This window comes from Dama dama, chromosome 16 (assembly GCF_033118175.1).
Source record: "Dama dama isolate Ldn47 chromosome 16, ASM3311817v1, whole genome shotgun sequence".
NCBI lineage: Eukaryota > Metazoa > Chordata > Mammalia > Artiodactyla > Cervidae > Dama > Dama dama.
In genome coordinates this window covers 1,281,266-1,309,183 of record NC_083696.1, presented here as the reverse complement: position 1 = coordinate 1,309,183, position 27,918 = coordinate 1,281,266, and the positions used below count along the sequence as shown (strand labels likewise).

The 27,918-nt window shown below is 48.5% G+C and overlaps 1 protein-coding gene across 1 annotated transcript in view; it reads left to right on the top strand.

The window, feature by feature from the left end:
* Positions 1 to 379: 379 nt before the first annotated feature.
* The window catches only part of MYT1L (myelin transcription factor 1 like), a 387,004-nt gene continuing 359,465 nt past the window's right edge, over positions 380 to 27,918 (top strand). Inside the window, exon 1 of the mRNA XM_061163968.1 lies at positions 380 to 531. The gene's annotated coding sequence lies outside the window, so the exon portion shown is untranslated. The remainder of the gene's footprint in view (positions 532 to 27,918) is intronic.

Genomic DNA, 27,918 nt, shown 5'->3' with positions numbered 1-27,918 from the left:
GAAAAGTTGGGAGGGGGAGGAAGTGTTTGAGCCGAAGCGAGGGGCATTGTGCTGAGGAGCCGGGATGGCACCAGGCAGTCTCTCGCAACGTGCCTGCCTCTCAGACCGCAGTGGCTTCCAGCAGGGCTGGACGGGCAGGCGGCAGTAACCCCGGTGCTAACCAGGATGTCTGGTCCCGAGAGGGCAGGCAGGAGGCTCAGGACGGGAGGAATCCCCTCTGAAAGCCAGAGGGAGGGGTTCTCGGCGACTCGGGACCTCTGAGCCTCCTCCCACGGAAACCACAGTCAGCGCCTGTTCCGGGAGCTCCCGCAGTGGTTTATCACCGCGGTGCCTGTGCCCTCCCCTCTGCCGGGGCAGGGGCGCGGACGGGGCGGCTGCGCTGGAGGGAAGGGCCCGATGGAGTGGCCTCGTGTAGGGAAGTGGGGTCAACATGGGCCCCGGGCTCTCCGAGGCAGACTCGGCCCTGCAAGAGCGGAGAAGTAGGCTGCGGAGCCGGGCTGTGCCAAAGGGCCCCAACTCTCCGACCCAAAGGTACCTCTTTCTTCTTCCTTAAAGGTTGCCTAGGATGTGTCTGTTTGGGGCCACTTGCAGCTCTTCAGAATTATTTCACCTGGCTTCTTAGGTACTCTGACAGATAGTTGCTTCCTTGCTTACCTGGCCATCTGCAGCTCTTATTTGATGACAAATGATAACAGTTCTTAAAATCGCCTGGTTTGGTGTCCAGATGAGCCCACCATGGACCCTTTCTCCAGCGGAGCTTCTTCTCCAGCATAATGTGGTCGTGGGCGCCAGGCACGCGTGCAGGTTGCCTGGAGTTGTTGTCAAACAGGAGTCTGTGTATTCGAGGCCAGTGTCCAGGGAGGGTGGGAGGGGCTAAGTAGCCGCTATGATTTCATATGGCCTTTCAGAGTGGGGAGTGTCTAAGAGAGATGGCTTGTGGAGAGGGCAGTGGTGTGGTTACCCCTGGAGTAGAAGAGTTGTTGCTAGACCCAAGAAGCCATTTATAAAATCAGCACTTTTTTTTTTTTTTAAACTGGAAAGATGCTAATGAAGTCATGTATCCATGCTCCCCTTTGTGTTGTGAAATCTTATTTGCTCTTGCCTTCTCAGATAAAACTTTTCCTGGCATTTGTTTTCTTCCAGCCATGCTAAAAGCTTGACAATATTTTAACTTTCTTAGAAGAATAGTTCTGTGTCTTTTGTTTGTAAAGAACATGAGAGAAGCAGCTCACCCTGAAATAGAACATAGTGCGGTTGGCAACCCGAAAGAGATTTTAAGAGTCCACTGGCGTTAACTCTGGGGTCACTGTCCTCTCATTTGAAGAAGTGAGGCGGGGGGAGGTGAGCAGGCTTGGCACGTCTTTCTGTGCTGTTTTGGTGCTCAGGAGCAGGGCCGTGGAAGATGCTGTTGCTTCAGTTGACTTTCTGAGGTTTCTTTGGACATAGTGTGTCCTGACCATAACATCAGTGTGTGTGTGTGCTGCGTGTGTGTGGCCTCTACCATCAGTGTGTGTGTGCCTGCGTGGGGGGGAAGTGGGGGTCTTTACCATCAGTGTGTGTGTGTGGGGGGGGGGCTTTACCATCAGCCATCAGTGTGTGTGTGCGCTGTGTGTGTGTGGGGGGGCGGTATATTTAGACACACTCCACCCCCCACCCCCCCAGGGGGCTGTTCTTAGCCTGACTCGGGTATTCCGCTCTCGCCTATTACATGAAATACGGCACTGCACATGCCGCACACTGCGCCCCGGAGACCGAGGGGCCTGTGGGCGCCGAGCGGGGAGCGCACAGCGCGCACCCCAAGCCCGTCTGGCTGTGCTGCGGGCTCAGTCAACAGCCAGGCTAGAACCCCGGCTTCAGCCACGGCCCCATCGTGAAGCGCACCTGGCCGGTGACGGCGTCCCCGGACCGGGGCCGGGGGCGGGCGGTGCCCGCGCCGAGCTTAGCGGAGGCGGCCAGAGAGGAGGCGGCGGCCCAGCGCCCCCGGGCCCTGCGGATGGCGCTCGGCGGCCCCCGCCCCGGCCCCGTCGCCCCGCGCTGTCAACTCACTGGTTTCCATCTCCGACTTCAGGCTGCGAGCTTCCAGTCCGAGAGCACCGCCACTTGTGTCCATGTGGCAGAATGATTAGCGTGCCGGGGAGCCGCGGCCCCGCGTGCGCGCGCCGCTAGAGCAGGGGCGCGCGGCGCCGGTCGGGGGGCGCGCAGAAGCGGGGGAGCCGCTAGTGCCGCAGCAGCTGAGAGCTTCTGGGTGAGTCCCCGAGACGGAGGCGGGGTGGCCGCGCCCGCAGCCGGCGGCGAGGCCGGGGAGCCCGGGAATGCCCTGGGATGCGGGCGCGGGGCGCGCGCCTGGACCGCCGGGTTGGCCCTGGCTGTCCGGGTCCCTCCTGGCCGTTCCCTCCAGGTAAACAAGTCCAGCTCTCCTGGTGGCATCCGGAGCCTCGGCCCTGCTCCCCAAAGTGCAGCAAAGTTCAACTCCCGAGCTGGCCAACAAAAGGGTCGGGGCTGCTGCTGCTGGGGGCAGCTGCTTCGTCCATCTTCCTGTGCATACGTCTGGAGCGAACATGAACTGTTTAGAGATTATTGTTTTCCGAAATTTACAGCAGCCATTATTCAATGTGTTTAATTAATATTTTCTGAAGCAGTGTATCCAGACCAGTAGAATTAGCAAATGTTGTTTCAATGAAAGCCCAGACATAATTAGTTTTGACTGGTATATATTTTTCCAAGCTGGAAGAAGATTTTAGCTAATTTAACCAGCAACTTACTGGAGATTTTCAAATCGAACTGAAGTTTCTGTTGATCTGTAGAATCTGCAGATAGGAGAGAGAAAAATTAGCACAAGTTGATACTTTCAGTGCTTTCAGAAAAATGGAGACTGTTTTTACAACCAGGCTTCTGAGTTGAGAAATAAGTAGCCTGCAGGAATTCCGATTTTCTATTGTCATCACTGACACACACTTCTTATATAATTCTGTGATTCTAGTGCTGCAATATGGGTGTTTTACTATTTAGTTAAATATACTTTCATCTCAGGGAATTCACTGGTAAATAGTTCTATCCTGTTTTCACAATCCCCACTCTCCTTAAAAGGTAAGGTTTTCATTTTAACTGACCTAATTATTTCATCTGCTTTTAAGGTAGAACTTAAGTAGAAATTATCATCATTTAACTGTCTTTTTGTAGTTTCTTGAATATTACAAATCACTTAGGAATTTTATTTTGAGGCTTATTTTTTTTTTTTACAGAGTTGCTTTACTTCAGCTGTTTGCTTTAGACAATGACAGTGAATATTTGACAAAAAAAATGCAACTTTTTGGAGGATCATTTCTTCTGTTTAAAACAGAACAAAACAGAACTATGCCTTTCTAGAGAAGGTAAAAAGAAAAGAAAAGAAAACTACATTCAGTGAACCTAAACCTCAAACATAAGATATTGAAAAACATGTTAACCCTTTATATGCCACTTCTAACAGTTGGCTTCTGTCATTTTCCCACTCACACCTGAAGTTTCTGCTTATTCACACTGAGCTTGTTTTTGTAGAACAGGTGAATTTTCCATTTTTATGTCAATGAATATGTATGTATACATATAATATTTTTCTATTTAATTTTGAATTTGCTGGTGTTTTGAATAGAGGCTTTTTAAAAAAACTTAACCCAAACAATATTAGATACCAAATTATTTCAAAATAAATTCATGAACTCTTACCTAGACAAAAATGATATTTCTTTTATTTTTTCCATTGCTATATTTTATTTTAGAGTTGAGCCAAATCTTCTGAGATTAAAATAATTCCTTTTAGATTTATGATGGGTTGTAACCTTCTTGGGGCAAAATATCAGCTTTTAATGTTTAACCTCAACGTGTCTGTTTTCATCCTGACGGGAACACTGGAGTGTTACCTACCACGCTGGTCTCTTTGTGCCTGGCTGCCTTTCAGGGGAGAGTCTAGCTCTTTTTTAAGGGCCCAAATTATGTCATATTAGTTTCCACTTGACAGAGTTACTTTATGCCACTCTGTCACACTGGTTCTTGGGCACGCTGTCTCTATGGGCTTGGAAAGGGCTAGCCTGCAAAGACAATGAGAGGTCCCAGAGCTGGAAATGTGGTGATGTGTGCCTAACCGAAAAATGTGGTTTCCAAGAGCATTTTTCTTTCTGTTCAGTTTAGCTCTAAGGTTGCAGATCAACTTTGGAAAGAAAAGCAGCCTTTTATAGCAAATTTCTTAAGTTCAGTGAGCCAAAATATTAATCTGAAATCAGGCACCTTTGATTCCAAGAGGAAGAGTGGTCTCTGTGTCAGGGAGGGGGGTGGGCATTCTTCAGTGGGTTCCCGGTGATGGGGAATAAAGAGGGGCACCAATATCTTCTCTTTCGAAAGGTTATTGACCTATTTGTTTACAATTCTGTGCTATGATGTCCCAGGGGTTCAGCAATTAATCTCTTCAAAGGTTCTGTTAAGTGCCTGGATATACGTGTTTTTAAAATGCCGGTGTGGAAGCGTGTGCAGGCTGACCATATTTGAGCCATTGGATTAATGTGTGTGCCATGTAGACCTCTTTTGGGTGTATTTGGGTGCTCATTAATACAGTTGGAAGGAACTTTATGACAATGTTGCATACTGACTGCTTTTTTACTGAAGTCTGGCTGCTTAGATGGTGCCATAAAATGGCTTTAAAGAAAATTATCCCAAGATTGTTGCACATTTGTTTGAGATGCTTTCAGGTGTGGGATGTTGGACTTGGGTTGCTAAATCAAACAACTCATGGATTAATCATTTACGGGGTGAGCGGTTCTTTTTAGCACACTGACAAAGGTTTAAAAATTTTCATTTTATATCAGAGTTTAGTTGGTTAACAACGCTCTGTTAGTTTCAGATGTGCAGCAGAGTGATTCGTTATACATATACGTGTGTCTATTCTTTTCCAAATTATTTCCCCATTCAAGTTATTAGAGAATCTTGAGCAGAGTTCCCTGTGCTATACAGTAGGGCTTTGTTGGTTTTCTATTTTAGATATAGCTGTGTGTACGCAGATTTTTATTGGGGGATTTCTAGCCCAGACACTGTTTTGAGTAGCATCTTCATGCCTGGACTCAGTGTATTTTAATGGCAGTCAACAGAATGGTTTCTTACCAGTCAGAATTACCCCCTCGATCACAGGGCCTCCCATATCACTGGGCCCTGAAAGAGATGGACGCTCCTTAGAGACTGGCTTTAAATCTGGCCCCCTCCCCTCCCTGGTACCCGGGCCCACTCGTGCCATCTGAACAGAAGCTGAGAACACAGAGCGTGGTCGCCATGAAACAATGCTAGCCAGACTGGTTGTGGAAATAATCGAGTCTGCGGGGCACCCCATAGAGAGCCATCAAATCAAGTCTGCTCTGGAGCTGTCTGCTAGATGGTGAGCGTTCAGAAATCAATGCTGCATCTGCCAGTGGACCCTCCGGTTCACTGCAACTCCCACCTGCCTAATGCATCCGGGCAAGAGCTTTTCAGAAGCCAGTTTCCTTCAGGATAAATTTAATACGTCTTGAGGGCCAGGCGCAAGCAAATTGATTCTATCTCTGCACCAGGAAAACTCATAAACATCTGTAAGAACACAGATTTTCCACAACCTTAGGATTAAGGGATGCTATTTTCTGAGAGATCCCAAGCCTACTCCCTTTGTACCTCATGCCAGCATGGCATTTTTTAATTAGGAAGTTGATTAAAGAGGGCACGGTAGACCACGGATGTATGGTCCTCTGGCATGCTTCCAGCTGTTTGTTGTCTGGGTCGTGCTCATCACCAGTTGCAGGCAAGAAGGGGGACTGGTGATGAGGCTGAGGGCGGGAGGACGGAGCTGTCCTGGGGCGAGTGCTCGTGGCAGCTGGCTCTGGCTTCCTCCTTGCAAGCCTTCTCTGCAGACACCCTTGCTGGCCCGTGAAAGCGGTGATCCCCGCACTTGGAGCACACGAGTCCTGCCTGCCTCGCACACTGATTCCTCAGTGGCCACTGTGATAGGTCACAATTTATTTGCATTTTCTGGATTCAAAAATCTGACCTCATGTCGTGGAATTTGGCAAAAATGGTCACAGTTCCCGGAATAGCGCTGTGCTGTTTATCTTTAAGAGCGACTGGTTTTATTTATTCTTTTCTCTTTCTTTCTTTTTTGAAGGGGAAGCATCTTTCCTCACTGGCTCTTTTTAGGGCAGTGAGCATCTTGTCGGAAGAATGAAAGTGGCCCTCGACTTAGTGTCCTATGGCCAGTGTGACGTGGACAAGCGCCACGTGATGAGTGAAGCCCTGCCCCTCCCGTGAGCTCTTTGCAGAGCTTTTTCTCTGCCCAGAACCCAGAGAGGCAGGGAGAGTTGACCAAGGATGACCAAGAGATGACCAGGGAGAGATGACCAAGTGAGCTTGGGCCGTGGGCTGGCACCCAGGCCGCTGTGTCCAGGACAGACACTGGCTCAGGCTTCAGGGTCGGGGGAGCGTGTCTCCCTCGGTGGGAACTCCAGCTGCTAGGATAGAGGTCCTCTTTTTGTTCTCCTCCTCTCAAGCCCAACTTGCACACTTATGAATTATGTTTAGATTCCGTGTTTTTAAAGTTTCTTAACAGTCTAGTTAGAGTCAGTAACAAGGATAGGCAGTCCAGGGGCTCCTTCACAGTCTTCCCCAGAAGAAATAAATATCAAAGTCAGTGGTGGAAATTAGACAGAGAGCTCCTTAAACTCAGCTCCTCCCTTCACTTTTAGCACATTAATGAGCAATTCATACATCCTGCATGCATTGAGTACCTACTGTGTACAGACCCAAAAGAGGTAGCACTAAGACAAATTTCTAACCCACAGTGAGTCAGGATTACATATATATATAAAATTATACATATATTTATGTACATATAAAATAAGTATATATTAATATATAATGTATATCTATAGTATATATTTATAAATGAAAACTGCAAATAATTTTATATAAATTTATTTATATATTTGAATATTTATATAAATATAAACATATAGCTATTATTTATGTTATATTATACATGTAAAATGTTATATTACATATAGCATGCATGTTGTATATTTATATAATATATATAAATATATACTTAGTAATCACAATTCTTCTATGTCTACTTTTTCTTGAATACGTTTTGAATTAGATTAAGCCATTTTTCTTAATAAGAAGAGGAAGATAATCATTGATGTCCATTTCTGAGATGATTAATACTTCAGGGACCCAGATGATCATTCTGAAAATCAGCTCTCAACTGCATGGGACTATATGACCATATTTCTGTATGTAATTGAGTATGCGATTTGAGTTTACCCCCTTCTCGTGGACTCTGAACTCTGAGTGTGGGAGGGCTCTGGGCGGTGGGCCCTCGCTCGTCGTGGCTGGTGTTAATGTTTGTTTCGCTGTATGTGTGTGCATCCATCACCCAGCCGTGTCTGACTCTTTGCGACCCCGTGACTGTGGCCGGCCAGGCTCCTCGTCCACTGCCCCCGTGTGATTCATAGTTGTGGTTGAGTGAGTCTTTGCTTGCATGAGGATGCACAGAACAGGAAACAGATTTTTGTTCTGAGGAAGGAGTGTTGGTAAACGTCAGGTGTCTGTCTTGCAGTTTCTGGACATTTTAGAGCTGTCGGTCCCAGAGACCAGGGGCAGAACCCTTGAGGCAGGCCTGGTGAGTGCAGAGCGTGGCGGGGCAGCCTCCCACGGCAGCGCCTTCTGACTCGGGTCTGTGTTGGCCCGTCAGCAATTGGCCCTGACGCAGGCAGCTGGGCAGGGCGGCCACGTGGGCACCCACAGGCTCGCCGCTCGGCTGGAGAGACCTGGAGAGAGGAGAGGAGAGAATTCAGGTCAGAACCTGCCCGTGCCTCCAGACCCTCGGATGCCTCGCCACGTTCCCAGGGAGGCAGGTCTGGCCAACATGTCTGTCTGTTCAGAATTTTAAAACTCGTGTAAAAGGAAAGTTAGATTAGAATTAGAGTTGTGTACCCTCTCAGGTCTGGAAATTTAAGTAGCTCAGACCTCAGAAAGCTGCATGTCTGTACTTCCGAAGGGAACTCTGAGATTGTATAGAAGTGAGAAGTGCTGGAGGCTGCTAGATGCTTGTGGAAGCATTAGTAGGTTCGCTCAGGTAAATTTCAGGCCCGTTTGTGACTTGTGCTCTGGTGAGCACGGCACACTTGGTGCTGAATTAACACTTGGAATCTCCCACGAACTTTGTGTTACGGATCTTCCAGTGTCTTTTGCAGTTCTTTCCATAGTCCTGAGAACAAGCATGGAGGCAGTTTCACCGCCCAAATGTTCTTCCATTAATTTGCCTTTACTGGGATTTTGTTAGCTCAAAAACAACCCTTTTCCCTAAGAGACCCACACCCACAGTGCAAGCCAAGAAGTGTTGTGTGTGCTCCCCTGGGCCGAGTTAACACACCTGTTTACAACTGGGCTGAGCCACCTGTTCATCTAGTTAATGATCAAAACAGTGTCTGATCAGTGGGGTCAGCTGGATGGGAAGGATGATGAGGTTTGTGAGATTAGATGTGACTTCTCATTTTTAATACGTAGCCTTTCATGTATGTTAAATTTTGAAGGAGTTAGAAAATACACTCAGCCTGTGATAAATATTCATGGCTATCAGCATCCAGGGGTCGGAGGCAGAATGTGTCCAAGGTGTTGTTTGACCAGTGATATTCTATCCTTGGTGCTTTTGTGGCTTCCAGATTCATATGCAGATGGAGTCATTTGTTTTAGCTTCAGAGGTATTACTAAATGTGAGGGGTGCTGACTGGGCCATCAGCATTAGAAAAATAGCCCTCTGTGTATATAGTACAGAAAACACAAGCTTCCGCAGCACATGTCCACAGTTCTCTCCCTGCACAAAGCAGTTCCTCGCCCGCTGCCCCCCAGTCCTCAGCCGTTTCTCCCGGATGGGAACGTGCCCACTGGCTGGACAGCAGCATCCGACTTGCTCCTGCCCCTGGGTGTCCAGGCAACCAAGGGAGGACCACTGACAGACCCCTGACTGATGCTCAGGGCTCTCCCAGGGTCAGAAGCACTGCTCTAGCTGGGCGATGTCAGTTAGACTGCACTTGTCTTATTAGGTTCTGACTAATTCTCCAACGTGTTAAAGATGACCAGTGACACTCAGAAGTCTCTTTCTCATTAACTCCTCAGAGGGAATTTTCACCCAATATTACCCATTTTGGTCATCCTTAGTCATCTTTTCCTTTTTTAAAACAATGTTCCTTCTTACTTTCCCAGTGAGATTTTCCACCCCTAGCTGATTTGACTGTGACGGTGCTCACACCAAGGCCCCCTCATCCTGGTCCTGCTCTCCCTATAATTCAGGGGTGACTCTGAGCAAGTCCTTCCCACTCTCTGTGTCTTGTGTGTGTGCTGAGTCGCTAAGTCGTGTCCAACTCTTTGTGACCCCACGAACTACATAGCAAGCCAGGCTCCTCTGTCCGTGGGATTTCCCAGCAAGAATACTGCAGTGGGTTGCCATTTCCTCCTCCAGGGGATCTCCCTGACCCAGGGATCGAACTCACATCTCCTGCATTGGCAGGTGGATTTTTTTTTACAGCTGAGCCACCAGAGAAGCCCCCGATGTCTTGGGATCCTTTCTTACAATGGAAGGCTGAACTCCATTGAGTCTCAGCCCCTTTTTGGTTCCGGTACTGTACGTCTCTGTATTTGCCACTCCTGGGCAGGACCTCCTCTGCAAAGCTGTCACTGTGCAGTGTGGGGCTTCAGGCTGCGGACTGTGACCCGGCCCGAGGGCAGCGCCTTCTGCTGCTTACCTGGGGTCATATATAGGGAAGAGCAGGAAGCAAGCCCAAGGCCAACAGCTGGGTAGTTCAGCGGAGGTGCCACTAGATTGATAATCTCACCCAGCATGGCTCAGGCCGGCAGCACTGACATAGGACCCATCCAGTCAGAGGCTTCTCGGTCACCTGGGGACGTCACTGGCCTGTGTGCCCAACGCAGACATGTGGCTGACAGCCAGCTTCCTCTGCAGGTCTTTCCCTCTTTTCTGTGACCGTGATTTCATTTTGCTTCGGCGAGGACCCCAGGGTGGTGACGGCACATGGCGAGTCGTCCTGGTGGAGCTCACGCCTCCGAGGGGTGTGCGGGCTCCATCGCTCCTGCTCTGCTGCTCTGCACGCGACCCCGGGGTGGCGGGTCTTCTCTGCCTGCCACAGTGCAGGCAAATAAAGCGCCTGTGCCAGCATCGCTGGCTCCTTGCTGGAGGAAATGGCCCCACTGGCTCTGTCTCGCCTTCTTTTCAAGAAGCACTGTTTAGACAGTAGTAATAGCCCGGGTACACACAGGTTAATAACAGCACATTTTTAGCAGCTAGCATCCATTATCCGATGCATGTCCTACTTCTAGTAGCCTGAAGCACCCAGAGTGACAAACAAGATCCTGTGGGCCCAGATAAACACCAGGTTTTCACCATGGTAGCCAATGGCATGCCCAGCACTTTAAAAGAGTGGGCTGAATATTGTCCTCAAAATACCCCAGTGAGGTCGAGCAGAGCCGTAAGTCCATCGTGGGGAAGGAAACACGACAGGGACTCACCCCACGGGTGAGGCCAGACAGCTCTCCCTGCGCCTGCTGAACCGTGGGCTTCCCCCGGAGTCACAGAAGGCTTTCCAGGTCGCTGTTACCAAGGAGGCTCCTTTGGGAAATTTTAAATGAAGATGTGTTTCATTTAATACAAAACCCGCTCCATCCAGAGTGCAGAACGCCATATGCAGAACTGCTGTCTGAGCGCTGGGATATGCGTCTCACTCCAGAGGCAGAGGAGAGGGGGACTGAGCCAAAGCCGGGGCGGTGGGGGGAGCATCCACAGGCAATACAGAAGTGCTCAGGACGTCCACTTTGGCTGCTTCCAGCTCTAATTCACAGCGGATGTTGTAAACAGGGCCAACTAGTAAGACCAGCCTTTTAGAAGATAAGATGTTCAGTACTGCGACTTCCCTGGCAATCCAGGGGTTGAGACCTTGCCTTCTAATGCAGGAGTTGAGGGTTCGATCCCTGGTCGGGGAACGAAGATCCAAAACATAAAACAGGAGCAATATTGTAACAAATTCAACACTTTAAAAAATGGTCCATAACAAAAACATCTTTTTAAAAAGTTCCATATTATATGAAAAACTGATATAAATAGAGTATCCGGAAGGCATCGTAATGACAATAATCTTAGCTCATACTAACACGCACAGCACAGAATGCCTTACTTAAGGATTTTATGTGAAGTCCACAAGAATTATAGGATTACAGGTACTGTTATTATCTCTATGATTGGGAAAGGCAAAATAATATGCTTATTAAAGGGTTCAGGTTATTATATATTAAGCATATATACCATATTGTTTAAGAAAATAACCCCCCTAAATGAAAGCTTTTTATTAAACATGAATGTAATTGAAGATTCTCCATATCTATAATTCAGAACTTGTTTAGGCCAACAATCCTGATTTTCAGTAGATTCAGCACTTATTTACAGAATATGATCTAAATATATGACTATGTAGAGGTTTATCATTTCTACTGAATGATTAAAGTCTTATGACATTCAAAAATAATTCCACGAGGTGTCTTATAAAATAGTTAAAAGACATCTAATAAAATAATGGGAATAGTTATTTCTTCTTTGCTCTGGAAATCTCTATGTTTGAGTGAGGATTTTTCTTTTTTTCACAGAGAGAGGTATGTTACAGATAAATGATAATGAGTCCTTTAACAGAGGACTTTAACAGGTTGTGCCCCAAACATGTTCATAAAAATTATGAAGCCATGCAATTCACCCTTCATTATGGCTTTCAAATTAGTAATACCTGCTCCTCTATGTTGAGATCAAATTTGAGCATGACTCACGGGACATAGAATGTCTCTTAGAGTGAAAAAACACACAGCGTTCTCCCTCCCGTTCCTGCGGCAGAGGACGGTGAGCCCACCCCTGACTCTCTCCTGTGAGCCCATCCTCCTCGTCCCAGAGGTTCTCTGAGCCCCAGCAGGATGTCACATAGGGTCTCTTCCTACATAGGCTCTCAGAGGAAAGATGTTCAGCCTTCCTCTTACACTCTTGCAAAATTTTTCAAAAAACAGTTATTTCAAACTACCTTACGAACCACGCTTCTCTGAAGCCTTGGGAATGCCCGATTTGTCATCTGCTGTCAGTCCCTGCTGAAACGAGGCAGACGGCTGCCCAGAGAGCTGCAGGCCCTCCAGAGGGCCCGCCCGGGAGTCCCCGCCCCACACCAAGAGGCAGTGAGTGCCAGGAGCTCCTTTCTGGGGCCCGTGGACCTCTGATCACTTTCTGCTTCCAAAGTTTCATTCCTAGACCAACTGAGATTTTCATAACATGTGCTAGATGTTATTAGTTTTTTTTTAATTATAAACATGCCGTTACTGAGCCAGGGACACTGAAATGATAGAACTAAACAACAAGCCACTACTTGCTTCCCCAGTCTTCACTGATGCCTTAAAGGCTGCGGGTGTAGAACCTGTGTCTTATCACTTACATGTGTATGTTCTGCAAAGGAAAGTGTGAGTAATTTCTCAGACACTGAGTTCATGCGATTCCATGCTTTTGATTTTGCTCCGCTCTGCACCCTGGTCACCTACAGTGTGTGTTTCCTCTGCTTCATTCGTTCTTTTCCATCAAGGCGCCTCAACCAGCAGCTCACCAGCCGTGTGGTGAAGACATGCTCTCCTCTCTCCTGCCCTTCCCCACCCTGATCCTCTTCCCCTCACCCCCTTTCTGACCAGAGCCTGTTGTGACCCCATTTCTCAGGGTCCTGCCCCTCCTAATGGGCACAGGATGCAGGTGAGACCCCCACGGGCAGGGGCGTTCCTTGCACACCAAGGTGCAATGAACATGGTCCCATCTGTTCCTGTTTAGCTGGATACAGACTTTGCCTCCATCTCTACAGGACCTAAAAATAGGAAGAACGGATAATGGGATGAAACTACCGGAAAAGCTCCCTGTGCTGTCGCCTCAGTCGTGTCTAGCTCTTTGTGACCCCGTGGACTGTAACCCACCAGGCTCCTCTGTTCATGGGATTCTCCAGGCAGGAATACTGGAAGGGGCTGCCATGCCCTCCTCCGGGGAAAAGCTACCTTAGAAAGCCCAGAAGTGCTGTATTCTTGTGCAGGGAGAGTAAATTGTGGTCTGTCCTTTGTTGGTCAAAGAGAGGACACAGCCGGGTCAGAAACCCAAGGAAGAAGCAGTGGAAATGCAAGCAGTGTGGGCAACGCTAAGTGGGGGCAGAGCGGGGACGAGGCACACGCGTCCCCGCTGGAGACCTGCTGGGACGGGCCTCACGCGCTGGAGCCCGTTAGCTCCGCCCCTTCCGCAAACTCTCGCTCCATCTCTCCCAGTGGTCCCGAATGCGCTCCCATCACCGCCAGCCACAAGCCTGCGCTTCACCCAAGCAGTGTTGTCTCATACACACGGTTAGAACCTCAGCACTTTTGTTCAAGCACCGCGGCTCGCACGTGTCCCAGCCCCGTGGCTCACGCGTGTCCTGGGCTAAGGCGGGGACTCACCGCAGGACCTCAGGATGGCGAGGAAGGGCAGTGGGCACACCCCAGTAATGGCTTGAAGCCCCTGCACACGCGGTCACTGGTGTTCAGGGTTTCTGCTGGGCTGATTGGCCAAGCAATCCCAGGGCAGAGAGTCAGCGCCTTGGGTGGAGTATGTCTGTTCTCAAATCCTGAACGGCAAGTGTCTTAGGGGAGATCGCAGGCTCGAAGCGCAGTAGGCAAGCAACGTGTTTACTTGGACTGAGCTCCTCGTGGGTGCGGACACGGGGCTCACTCGGCCTCCCCTGACCAGGGTCAGACCCGCCGGGGAGGGCGGGGCTGGGGGCCCGGCCTTGTCTGAGCACGCGCGGCTCCAGGGTGCACGTTCACATCAACCTCACCCTGCGCGCTTCCCGCCGCCTCCCCCAGACCCGCCCGAGGCCCTCTCGCGTCCTTGGCCCCCTGTCTGTTACATCAGCGGAGTTGGAGAGGCTTTATTAGAAGCGGCAGGGCAGCTACCTGATCTGGGCTGCGGGCCCCGTCCCTGTCTGGACGCATCAGTGCCGGCGCGCAGGGTGGACACAAGCGTGTGTGAGACGTGTGCTGCGCGTCTGCGGGCTCACGCTCCGTCGGCCAGGATTTACCGGCAGCCTCCTTTTGATCAAAATCATAAGGTCCTCACCCGTCATCTGCAGGCTTGAAACCGGATCCCTCTGGTCGTGTTCAGATCAGACCGGGGTGTGCAGGCGAAGCAGAGGTCAGCGGGGCTGGGAGAGGAGCTGGCAGAGCTTCTGGGTTTAACCCAGTGGGGACAGTGTGTCCAGAGACCGCAGGTCTTTTGTAGGAGGTTCCTTCCATTTCCTGTTTTTTTATTTGCTCACTCTGTCGGCTATGGGTAGAGGACTTCTCCTGGAAGCTCCCTTCCATCTGAAAGCTGTTCACATAATTATTCTCTCACCCCTTTCTTTAACCACCTCTGTATTGGATTAGATGTTGCGGTTGTAAGAAAATAAATCAAAACTCCTGTCTGTTTTCAGAATTTTATAGACCAATAGGGAAGAAGATACAAATGGTAAGGAACCACAAATTACATGTTATGATTTTCTCAAAGAAGAGGGGGGCTGTGTCAACAGGGCTTGAGTGGGATAACGTGAAGAAGATAGTATCAGAGACAGTCCTCGAAAGGAAAGGAAATCTCAGCAGATAATTATAGGAGATGGGAAAATTCAGGCAGGGAAATAAGGTGAGGAGATCTCCTGGGAGAGATGCACGTGGCTTTGCCTCCGGACGACTTGGAGGCTGCTTCTTGCCAGGTAGGGGGGCCACAGAGGACAGACCTGAAGCCAGGTGGGGCGGTCCCGGAGGGTCGTGCCTCCCAAGAGTCCTCGTGCGCTGAGATTATGACTTTGTTCTGCAGATAATGGGGAATTACTGGAGGGTTTTGTGTGGTTGAGTGACAAGGCCAGCGCTATTCTCTGAGATAATTAACCTGGCAGCCAATCAGTGGCTACTTCCTGCCAATTCCGTCTCGGAAATAGCTCTCCCAACTGTTTCTTCCCTTCCATTCCTTGCACCGCTCTTGGGGAGTAGACTGTCATTATCTTCCTCCTGGACTCACAGTCCCCTCCGAGGCTGCTCGTCCACCCCCACACGTGCTCTCACTCACGCTTGTAAATGCAGCTACGTTCCGTTTTTAGACGAATTATTCCAAAGTTCAGCTTTGGCATTTTCATGCTCACAAAGCACCAGGGGCTTCCTATTTCCTCCAGGATTAAACCCAAACACTCAGCTACCACGTGAGGCCATTCCCTGCCCATTCTCAAGTCTGCCTTCCAGCCCGGGGTCCTGTCCTCGTCAGTTTCGTATCTTCAGGGCAATGAGGAGCTTGACTCTCCCCGCCCTCTTTCAGCTGTGCTGTTGTCCCTGGTGTCCACGCAGCCACATTCTGTCCACTCATCAAAGGCTGGTTCTCAGGCTTCCTTTCCTCGAGTCCTTCCTGTTTCTCCCAGAGGAAATCCAGCCCTCTCCCACAACGCTTTACAGCCTTCATCTTGGTAGGCTTCCCACTTCCCCTCCTGTATGGACAGCTATTTAAGTCATAGTTCAGCCTCGCCTGTGAGACTCTGAGTGCTGCCCTTTGAGCCCATCTTCCTACCTGAACATTGGACAAGGCTGGTGCTCAGCGAGCCTGCTGGCAGATGAGAGGCTGGTGGGGAGACCTGGAGCACAGCACTGCCTTTATTGCTCTCAGTTCAGCTCAGTCACTTAGTCATGTCCGACTCTTTGCGACCCCATGAACCGCAGCACACCAGGCCTCCCTGTTCATCACCAGCTCCCGGAGTCCACCCAAACCCACATCCGTCGAAGCAGGGATGCCATCCAACCATCTCATCCTCTGTCCTCCCCTTCTTCTCCTGCCCTCAATCTTTCCCAGCATCAGGGGCTTTTCAAATGAGTTGGCTCTTCACATCAGGTGGCCAAAATATTGAAGTTTCAGCTTCAACATCAGTCCTTCCAATGAACACCCAGAACTGATCTCCTTTAGGATGGACTGGTTGGATCTCCTTGCAGTCCAAGGGACTCTCAAGAGTCTTCTCCAACACCACAGTGCAAAAGCATCAATTCTTCAGTGCTCAGCTTTCTTTATATTCCAACTCTCACATCCATACATGACCACTGGAAAAGCCATAGCCTTCACCAGACGGACGTTTGTTGGCAAAGTAATGTCTCTGCTTTTTAATATGCTGTCTAGGTTGGTCATAACTTTCCTTCCAAGGAGTAAGTGTCTTTTAATTTCATGGCTGCAATCACCATCTGCAGTGATTTTGGAGCCCAGAAAAATAAAGTCAGCCACTGTTTCCACTGTTTCCCCATCTATTTGCCATGAAGTGATGGGACCAGATGCCATGATCTTAGTTTTCTGAATGTTGAGCTTTAAGCCAACTTATTGCTCTCAGAGTGATCACTATTCCATCTTTTGTAGGGACCTTGCAAGTCCCAGATTTCTGTTCTGATTAAGTGTGAGCTATTTATGCCAGGAATGGCAACCGCCTCACTCTGGTCTGCATTACTGCATTGTGCACCTTGAACTTTAGGATGAGTGTGTTGTCACTGCAGGGAAGGAAGTTCACAAGGTGCTTAGGACACGTGGATGAGCCAGTGTGCCCCGACTTTTCCCGGAATCACTTGGAGATTTCCTGTGAAAAGGATGCCTCTAAACTCCCTGAAGAAGAATTTCATGAGCCAGGTGTGCAGACTCCTATTGAAAACCTTAGCCGTCCACACACTTGATTTTCCTTCATCTACTTATTCAATATAAGTGTGTTCCCATTCGGACCGTTTGATGCCTCTTAAAAAATAAATAGTTGTGTATCTGCCACTTGAGTTCAAGCTGTTGAGAAGGACCCTCGAAAACCCAAACTCCTAATGCTTATACACAGTGATCGATGCTAGTGCCAGGAGGCAAGTGGAATTGAGCTCCTGGAAAGGAAGAGCCCTCCCTTCTCCTGAATTTCTCTTCCACCAGTGCAGGGTCTAGGATGGACAGAGGAGGAGTTAGGGGCTCAGAATCCCGGGAGTCGTGTGCCCTGAGAGAGTGTTTCCCAGCAGGGGAGCCTCCGACCTTTCTGTCTAGGCTCAGAAGTGTCACCATTCTGATCCTGAGAAGGAGGAGCCTGGAAGTTAAGTGGGGCACACTCATGCCAGGCCTATGAATGCTGATGTTTCTCATGCTGGGTCATCACGGAGAAACAGCCGCTGGGCGCCTGGACCAGCTCTGTCTGCAGAAGTGGCCTTAGGATGGAGCAATCTCAGTGACACATCTACTCCTAAGACAGTGAGAATCCTCTGTGCTGTATACTTCTAAGACCAAAACTTTGGCTTAGTGATTTAAATGGTGTGTGAAGGTGTTAGTCAGGGGCTGGAGCCCACTAAGCTCCTCTGTCTGTGGACTTCTGTAGGCAAGAACACAGGGGTGGGTTGCCATTTCTTTGTCCAGGGGATCTTCCTGGCCCAGGGATTGAACCCGGGTCTCCTGTATTGCAGGTGGACTCTTTACTGTCTCATACTGAAGTGGGTAGCCATCCCCATCTCCAGGGGATCTTCCCCACCCTGGGATCAAACCCAAGTCTCTCACATTTCAGGCAGATTCTCTACTGTCTGAGGCACCAGGGAAGCACAGTAAATAGTGTCAGTTCAGTTCAGTTCAGTTCAGTCGCTCAGTTGTGTCCGACTCTTTGCGACCCCATGAACCACAGCACACCAGGCCTCCCTGTCCATCAACAAGTCCTGGAGTCTACCCAAACCCATGTCCATCGAATTGGGGATGCCATCCAACCATCTCATCCTCTGTCGTCCCCTTCTCCTCCTGCCCTCAATCCTTCCCAGCATCAGGGGCTTTTCAAATGAGTTGGCTCTTCACATCAGGTGGCCAAAGTATTGAAGTTTCAGCTTCAACATCAGTCCCTCTGATGAACACCCAGAACTGATCTCCTTTAGGTGGGACTGGTTGGATCTCCTTGCAGTCCAAGGGACTGTCAAGAGTCTTCTCCAACACCACAGTTCAGAAGCATCAATTCTTCGGCGCTCAGCTTTCTTCACAGTCCAACTCTCACATCCATACATGACCACTGGAAAAACCATAGCCTTGACTAGATGGACCTTTGTTGGCAAAGTAATGTCTCTGCTTTTTAATATGCTATCTAGGTTGGTCATAACTTTCCTTCCAAGGAGTAAGTGTCTTTTAATTTCATGGCTGCAGTCACCATCTGCAGTGTTTTGGAGCACCAAAAAATAAAGTCAGCCACTGTTTCCCCATCTATTTGCCATGAAGTGATGGACTGGATGCCATGATCTTAGTTTTCTGAATGTTGAGCTTTAAACCAACTTTTTCACTCTCCTCTTTCACTTTCATCAAGAGGCTCTTTATCAAGTTCTTCACTTTCTGCCATAAGCGTGGTGTCATCTGCATATCTGAGGTTATTAACATTTCTCCCGGCAGTCTTGATTCCAGCTTGTGCTTCCTCCAGCCCAGCGTTTCTCATGATGTACTCTGCGTATAAGTTAAATAAGCAGGGTGACAATATACAGCCTTGACGCACTCCTTTTCCTGTTAGTGTGGCTGTGCTGAATTAAACTTACTCAGGGAAAATAGCCATTTAGGCATTGAACTTTGTTTCTATGTATTTTAACCAAAAGCTGGCTTGACGAGTCCACTTTCACCATCTGACGTGGGAGAAGCCGAACCCGTGCGGTCCATGTAGGTGACGTGTGCCCACGGTGACACCCTCTGCCCGCGGTGTTTACCCAGAACTTGCAGTGTCCTTTCCCATCACTGCTGGGCTCCGCTGAGATGGTGGTGGTTTTATAGATGGGGCAGGGGTGTGTTAGGCAGTAGCACAACCTTCGGAACCGAGCCCGTCTCGTCTCCAAAGCTGGGCGGAGTTCCCAGTGACACAGACTGACCCCGCCCAGCCTCTTGCTTGACCCGTTCAGGTGCAAAGAGGGGGCTGGCTCCGTGATACTCCCTCAGCAGGAGTGGGATGAATGGATTAGAAGATGAAGAAAGAAGGGAAAAACAGAAGCCAGTGCTTTCTGTTAGGTACAAGTGAAGAGGATGGGGAAGATCATTAGTGCAAAAGCGTAGATATGGCGCTGGCTGTGGACCAGGAGGCGGAGGTTAAAGGCACCACCCTCTTTCCAAAGTCCAGGCAGGGGCCCCCCCGCGCTGACCTGCTTCGTGCTTGGGACCTGTCCTTCCCTTCCTGGCACTGTCTGTACCGCTCGCCGGCCGATACCCAGGACACCTCGCTTCTCAGGGGACATGTTAGTGAATGTGTTCATTTCCCGCCCAAAGCTGGAGTGTGTCTCCTCAAGAAAGTGCGTTATGCCTTAAGTGCATCGGTTCCATCATATGGGTTTTCAAGCACCTCCCACACGGGAAAGGTGCTCAGCAGATTCTTGTTTGAGGACGAGGCTGATCTGGGGGCACAGACAGCACTTGTTGTTAGCAGGTTTTAAATCCAGTAGGGCTGCAACCTCTTGGTTTACCTCTTGGTGTCTTTTTTGCTTCCTGCTTCCATGTAATTCTAACTCAAAGCTCTGTTCTTGAACAAAAGAGTCTCCGAGAGAGCCTGCAAACCAGAAGTACGAAGGAGAAAGCCTGTTACAGCTGCGTGTAGCAAGCGTGTGAGCGGGCCCCTGTGGGCAGCAGGGTTTGGGGGCAATTCTTGAGTGGGAGATCCTGTCTCCCACTCTGCTCTCCTGGGAAGGAAAGCGGCAAATATTGTTTCAGTTGACGATGGTGTTTATCACTCACACAGCCATGAGCTGTAGGCATTTTCTGACAAGCTGGCTTTTGTTTTGGTTCGTTTTCTCTTCATTCAAGATTTTACAATTTTTGCTGCTTTTTCAAAATTTTCCTTGGAGTATAGTTGTTCTACAGTATTGTGTTAGTTTCTCCTATGCAGCAAAGTGGATCAGCTACACACATACATGCATTTCTTCTTTTTCTAGATTTCCGTCTGGTTTAGGAAACCGCAAGATATTGAGTAGGGCTCCCTGTGTAACACAGCAGGTTCCTGTTAGTTGTCTGTTTTATACAAAGTATCAATAGTGTATATATGTCAATCCCGATCCCCCATCGTCCCATCCCTTCTTTCCTGCCTTGGGGTCCACACCTTTATTCTCTACATCTGTGTCTCTATTTTCTGCTTTGCAAGTAGGTTTTATCTGTACCATTTTCCCTAGATTCTACATATAAGCAATATTGTATGACATTTGTTTTTGCTTTCTGACTTACTTCACTCTGTATGACAGTCTCTAGGTCCAGCCACATCTCTGGGCAATTTTGTTCTTTTTCATGGCTGAGTAATATTCCATTGTACATATGTACCACATCTTCTTTATTCATTCCTCTGTTGATGGACATTTAGGTTGCTTCCATGTCCTGGCTATTGTAAATAGTGCTGTTGTGAGCATTGGGGGACGTGTGTCTTTTTGAATTACTGTCTTCTCCATGTATGTGCCCAGGAGTGGCATTGCTGGGTCATATGGTTCTGTTTTCAGCTTTTTGAGAAGCACCCATACTGTTCTCCATTGTGGCTGCAGCAATCTACACCCCCACCCACAGTGTGGGAGGGTTCTCTTTCCCCCACCCTCTCCAGCATTACTGTTTGTGGGTTTTTTGATGATGGCCATTCTGACTGGTGTGAGGTGGTATCTGTGGGTGCTTGGCCGGCCCAGTGAGAATTGCTAAGAACTGTGTTGATTCCTTTCAGACACCACCCAGGTGTTCTTTCGGCTGAAACGAATCTGTGAGCCTGCTGACCACGCTGGAGGGATGGGATCCCCCCTCCCGGCCCCAGCCTCACTAAAGGGTGGTCTTCCTTCAGAAATAGGGACGCTTGATTTTCAAATTCTGACTATGGTGCTTTTAACACCTTTTGGTAAACAAAAGTGAGTTGATGGGAATTCACTGAGGCCCTAATCTGTGCTGAAGGTAGTGCTGGGTAATTTGAGGATGTGAAGGAAGAACTGGCCGTGACAAGAGTGAGTGAAAGAAGAAGGTGCCCCGTGAAGAAGAAGGGGGGAAGCGTGAGTTACCAGCTTCGCCCAGAGAGCAGAGCCATCACATTCCTGCCACTCTCGCTTCCCTCGTCCACTTTCCTGACAAGCCACGTAATGTCTCCACCTGTGAAACGGAGCATTACATAAAGACATCAAAAGATTATGTTTGTGAAATATGAGTTTCACACACTCTGCTACCATGATGATGGTCTTAGTTTTCCTTTTTTTTTTTTTTTTTTATCATTTTTAAACTAAAATTAAAGATGGAAACTGACTGCTTCCTCTCTGGCACATAGTAGATGCTGAGTGAATGCAAGCTGAATAATTTATTGAATAAAAACAAAGACATGTCCTGTCCCAAAAGGGACTCGCAGCCGATTATGATGGAGGGGCATTCGGAAGCAGCCCCCAGAGAGCTCTTGCTTTTGCATTCAGAGTCCTGCTCTTAGAGCAGTCAACTGGCCCTTCTCTCAAGGACCTTGTTCACATGTCTGATGATGATGGCGTAGTGCCGTGTCTGTAATCTGATTAATCATGTGGGTTTCTGCAAAGTGTTGGATGAGACAAAAGAGCTCATTTACATTCTCCACGACTTACAGGTATTTGATGAGGTTTCCTCTTTTGTTGGGTCCCTGCCATGTGAGGACACCGTGCTGTCTGTCTGCCCGGGGAGGGAGGGAGCACCTTGTTCCCTGCGAGCAGACACCAGCACACTCGTGCAGGGACGGGCAGTGAGCACTGACGTCTCTGGAGTCTGAAGTCTGGCAGCCCCGCCCCCTCTCAAAGGAAGATGGTCCCACGTAGCCAGAGCTCACCTTTTACAGACAAACAGCCGCACCTGAAGGAGCAAACCAAGGCTGAGTCTGAGCATTTGTTTCCCCAATTTGTGCAAAACAGTCGACATTTAGACAGCACTTCCTGACTAATCAGCTCATGATTCACTCATTTATTTGATCTGCCTAAAATTTCACCCTCAGGTCTGGCTGAGTACCTGTTCACAGAATTAGTTTCTGTTTCATTGTTTTATATTTGTGACAATGTTGATGTATCAGTTTATTTTTCTGCATTTGCGTGTGTGTTTTCTGCAGTAGTTATGAGATGTGCCATCGTTAATGTTCTTTAAGGATAATTGATGGAAGCAGTTTTAACTCGTTATGAACAGAGATTTGGGGTAGACAAAGGACTTTTTGTGAGCCTGACTTTCATAAGATGTCAGACCATTTTTCTTTATTTTTGTGTCAGCATGGTCTAGTTCAGTGCCTGGACCATAATGTACATGTAAAGCGTTTTGTTTGATCCTAGTCACATAAGCTGAAAATCTGGGCACTATGGGGGATTTTGATATGATATTGATTGATTGATATGATATCATTTTAAATATGATATTCCCATATTTAAACGTTCAGTTAAAAAACCTTCTAGAATAGCTACACTCAGCAACCTTTCAGTTGTGCTTTATTCTCTGATACACCTGGGTGTTGGGAGCAGAGCTTAGCACAGAATAGGGTTCAGTAAGTGATGAGAAAATAGATGTGTCTACCCACATATGTGAAATGGGACGGATCGGGGTTCAAAAGGAGCCTTCAACTTGTCTGTTTCGAATAAAGTTTCCTTATATAGAGAGAAAATGAGACAAAGAGGAAGGAAAAAAGACAGAGACATGGGCGGGAGAGACTCGGAAACAGAGAAGAGGGAAAAGTCAGGTGAGATGAAATGCAGAGGGCAGAGAAGGGATGCGTGGCGTCGGGGAAGAAAGGCGCTGAAGCTGGCCTGCAGTGGGGGGCGGGGGTGTGGGCTCAGGTGGACGCAGGTTTCCCTGTTGCTTTCATCGGGACGGGAAGACAGAATCGGTGCCCGGCCAGGTCCTGCCGCTGTGACCAGTTCCTCCAGGAGGAATGGGGCTCTGTCGTCAGTTCTGGAGTGGAAGGCCTGACCTGGGGCTGATGGTCCCTGCCCTGAGTTCTGCTAGCATCTGCAGATGTGCTGACATCCGCAGATGTAGCATCCACTGCTCTGGGCTCTTTGTGAATAAAAGCAACTTGTAGAACATCAACTCCCTACAGGAGAACACCCAGCGCTCTCCCCACCTACCCCCTGAGCTTAGAACCCAGAGGTACAGTTGACAAGATTCTTTTAACTCATCACCTTACCAAGGACAGACTACCTCACTGTTTTTGGAAAGATGTGCTTTGTTTATGGTGCACTGTTCACCCTGGGAGATGCCAGTGTGTAAACATCTGGGAGAAACACAGACCCCTCACTGAGAATGCAGAGAGAGATCTGGGTAAAGTCGTGTGTGGTTAGATCCAATAGGATTGGCTTATGGAGAACTTTATGTTGTCTGAAACTGATTGTACTGAGAGCTGACTATTAGAAGTATTATACTGCTCTGCATAAGTAATTCCTTATGAAACAAGGAAGTTAGAGATATTTAGATTACACGGTCATGTCAAATATTCTAGAATAAAAAATACAAAGTCCAGAGGCAATCAGAAGCTAAACATCTCTACTCACATAAACTTAAAACTGTGTATTTTGAATATTTTATGTATCTTTCGCATGTTTGAAACCCACCATATCAATTTTACTCTCAATGACTTGCAAATAATTATTATACACAAAGTAGAAACGTTTATGTAAAATAATTTGAATTTCTGAGTGAATTTAATTTCCTTTTATGTTGTGTCTTGATGTAAAACCATACTGATCATTCTAGTGTTTCAAAATAATAAACTGACTTTAGGCCAGGTTAAACGGCTTGGGAATCTCTCCAAAGTCATTGACATACCAAACAATATTGATTTTTTTCCTTTGCTTTAAGCTTAATTAAAAGGATGCAATACATCAGCAAGCTGGTAGAGAAGCATCCAGAGCCAAAGTCTGATTGAGAAATCTGACCAGTGAAAGGTTGTGATGGCTGGAAGAAGATAGTGATGAGATTGGATGTTTTAGAAAAAAAAAGTCTTGAATGAAGCTCTCCTCCAGTCGTGTGTATGAGGGACTCACACTTCGTTTTAAAGAGTGGATGAGTCAGCATCAAACGGAGCTGAAGAAAAACAGATGATTAACTATTCGGATGTTTGAAGTTTTGTTTCATTGATAATTGTGATTTTATATGAAAGAAAGAAACGTGGTCGCATATTGTTTACTTAGTAAGCACGGAGCCCCGCAGTGGGTGCAGCCCCGGCTTCCCTGGAGCCCTGTCCTGAATGCAAGGGTCCCCCACCCCGGGCCAGCCCACCCCGCCTCCCCCCCCACACCACCCCGGGCCAGCCCACCCCGCCTCCCCCGCACCCACCACCCCCCTCCCCCCCCCCACCACCCCCCTCCCCCCCCCCCCCGCACCCACCACCCCCCTCCCCCCCCCACCACCCCCCTCCCCCCCCCACCACCCCGGGCCAGCCCACCCCGCCTCCCCCCCCCACTACCCCGGGCCAGCCCACCCCGCCTCCCCCCACCACCACCCCGGGCCAGCCCACCCCGCCTCCCCCCCCCACCACCCCGGGCCAGCCCACCCCGCCTCCCGCCCCCCACCACCCCGGGCCAGCCCACCCCGCCTGCCCCCCCCCACCACCCCGGGCCAGCCCACCCCGCCTCCTCCTGCCCTCCCCCCCACCCCCACACACGCCGTCCGATCAGCCGCGTCCCCTGATCCGGGCTCCACTCCACCCTCAGGCCCGCAGCCCTGACCGCGAGCCCGGGGCGTGGCCGGAGCCGGCGAGGTGTTCCTGGGGGCCTGTGGCCTCGTCTGTGGCCTGCTGGGGGTCGGGGGGAGGCGGGACACCCGCACATCCGTGGCGACTCTGCCTTGGTTAGATGCACTGTCGGGCCCTTCGAGAGGAGCCTAGGGACCACGTCATGCCCCTTTGAGCAGGCTCGGGGTTCTCACGGCCGGAGGAGAGGCCCCGCACCCTACCAGCCGCGGGGCTATGAGCGCAGTCTCTGCGGCTGAGACTCAGCCGGGTCTCAGCGTTAAGATGCTAGACCCTGCAGAGCGCACGCCTCCCTGATGACCGTGGCCTTGATTGACACCCTCGCCGGGACAAGGATTTTTATTATCAGTGACAGAATCCAAAGTGTTTATTTCTAAAACACAGAGTACCTATCCATTAAGAATTTTGACTCCTTTTTTTTAGAAGTCTTTAAATTACATGAAAGTCTACACTTTATCCTGTCAGGGTCTGTATCTTAATTCCAGCTGGGAAATTGTTACTGCAGAAGCATTCTCTAAATTAAACCAGAGCTCCTTCATGAGGCTGTCCTGACAGACCCCATCCCAGAAGGAACGCTTGTACTTCAGCTGTGTGGAATGATTTCACAGCTAATTGTTTATCACATAGGGTTTCACTGTTTTTTCTTTTTTTAATATGTATATATAATTCTGTCTTGTCTCCTCAGAAAGAGATCCAATTTTTGAGGGAAAGATCTGAATTTCCTTACCTTCTCCCATTGTATTTGGTCATCAGCACACCCAAGGGCTTCCCAGGTGGCGCTAGTGGTAAGGAACCCACCTGCCATGCCAGAGACATAAAAGATAGATGCAGGTTCGATCCCCGGGTTGGGAAGATCCCCTGGAGGTGGAAACGGCAGCCTACTCCAGCATTCTTGCCTGGAGAAGCCCATGGACAGAGGAGCCTACAGTCCATAGGGTCTCGGAGTTGGACACAGCTGAAGCGACGTTACACACGCACACACGTGGTATAAAGATTTACTCAAAAATGTGTGTGTGTGTGTGCTAGTTGCTTTAGACGTTGAGTGTCCCTTTATATTTCAGACCGGAATTAGAAACTGAACTTAACCAAAGATCAGTCTATTAATAGTCTTCACAGCCCACTGTTACCGATGAGCTGATAGGACACTTGGGGGACTGAACATGCTGGTATTATTTCGTGGGTGTTTGTTTCACTAGTCTTTTGCAGAGTTCATCCAGATTTCCCAAGCCCTCTTCTAAGAGCCTCCCCCCAGGAACTGAAGGTTTGTGAATATGGACCCTGCAGTGAGTGTGAGAAAGTAAGAAGGGGAATAAATGATGAATATGGGGTTTGGGGGGAAGGAAAGGAATAGGTCTTCTGGTTTGTTTGTTTATTTTTTAAATTCTGGTAAAGACATGACACTAGATTACCCTCTTAAATGTTTAGTGCACAGTGTAGAGTCATTAACTCCAGAACAGCTACAGGAACAAGGCTGTCCAGCAGATCCCTGGAGTTTGTTTATCTTGTATGAACAGAACTCATGGACAGCAACACCTCATCCCACAGTCCCAGCAACCCTCATTCTACTCACGATTCCTAAAAGCCTGACTATTTCAGTCATTTCGTGTGAGCAGAATCATTCAGTACTTGTTTTCCTATGTCTGACATTTCGCTTGGCATGATGGCCTACAGGCTCTTCTGTATTGTCATTAATCTTTTACTGTATGTATATACCATGTTTTTTATTCATTCATCCATTTGTGGACGTCTATGCTCTTTCCATGTCCTGGCTGCTGTGGGTAGTGTTGCAACAAACAGAACGGATATCTCTTTGAGATCATGATTTCAGTTCTTTTGGATAAACACTCAGAAGTGGCATTGCTGGATTCCGTGGTGGTTCTGTCTTTAATTTTTTGAGGAACCTCCGTACTGTTTTCCACAACGGCTGCACCAGCAGTGCACTAGTGCCAAAGTGCACCAAGGTGTTTTTTTAACAACAGCCATTCTGACAGGTGTGAAGTGGTGTCTCACTGAGGTTTTAATTTACATTTCCCTGAGGATTAGTGAAGCTGGCACTTTTGCATATACCTGCTGGCTATCTGTGTGTTTTCTTTGAAGTCTCTGTTCAACGCCATTTGCCTGTTTTTCCTTTCGTTTTGTTTCTGTTTCATTGGGTCTTAGGTGGGCGCGTTGGCTCAGTTGCCCCACAGCATGTGGGCTCTTAGCCCCCTGACCAGGGATCAAACTTGTGTCTCCTGCATTGGAAGGAGGATTCCTAAACATTGGACCACCAGGGAAGTCCCCATTTGTCCATTTTTAGGTTGAATTCTTTAGCATTTGTTTTTTTGTTGTTGAGTTGTAGGCGTTCCTTATATACTTTGGATGTGGCCGCTTCATCAGGTGTATGGCTTGCAAACATTTTCTCTTCCTCGGTAGGTGGTCCTTATTTCCTGACGGCTCCCCTTGCTGAGCATGCATGTAGGCTGATGCAGTCTCGCTTGCCTGTTTTTTTGATGCTTAGTGTTGTTAAAATGTCCACTCCATGCAACATGAGCCAAAGACTCAATACAATCTCTTTCAAAACCCCAATGGCATTTTCTACAGAAATAGAGAAAACAATCCTAAAACTCACATTCAGCCAAAAGATATCCCAGATGACAAAAATGATCTTGAGAAAGGACCCCACACTTCTTGATTCAAAACTATATCACAAAGTTCTAGTCATTTAAAGAGTGTGGCCCTTATGTAAATCCCATGGGACAGAATCAAGTCCAGGAAAAACCCACCCACATATATACTGTCAATGGATTTTCGACAGGGGCGAGAAGAATGTGCAATAGGGAAAGATGGTCCCTCTGATAAATGCTGTGGGTAAAACTGGACGCCTGAGTGCCAAAGAATAAAATAGGACACCTATCTTATACCACGTGCAAAGTCAGGTCAACATGGAGGAAAGACTTAAACATAGGCCTGAAAATGTAAGACTCCTAGAAGAAAAAGTGGGTAAAGGCTTCATGGCATTAGCATTGGCCATGATTTCTGAGAGTAGCTTTGCTTTGCTAAAGCCCAGGGCCTGTGTCTGACCTTGGATGACTCCTGAAGGCGTTTCCTTCATCCTCCCGGTCCTCCTCCCTCC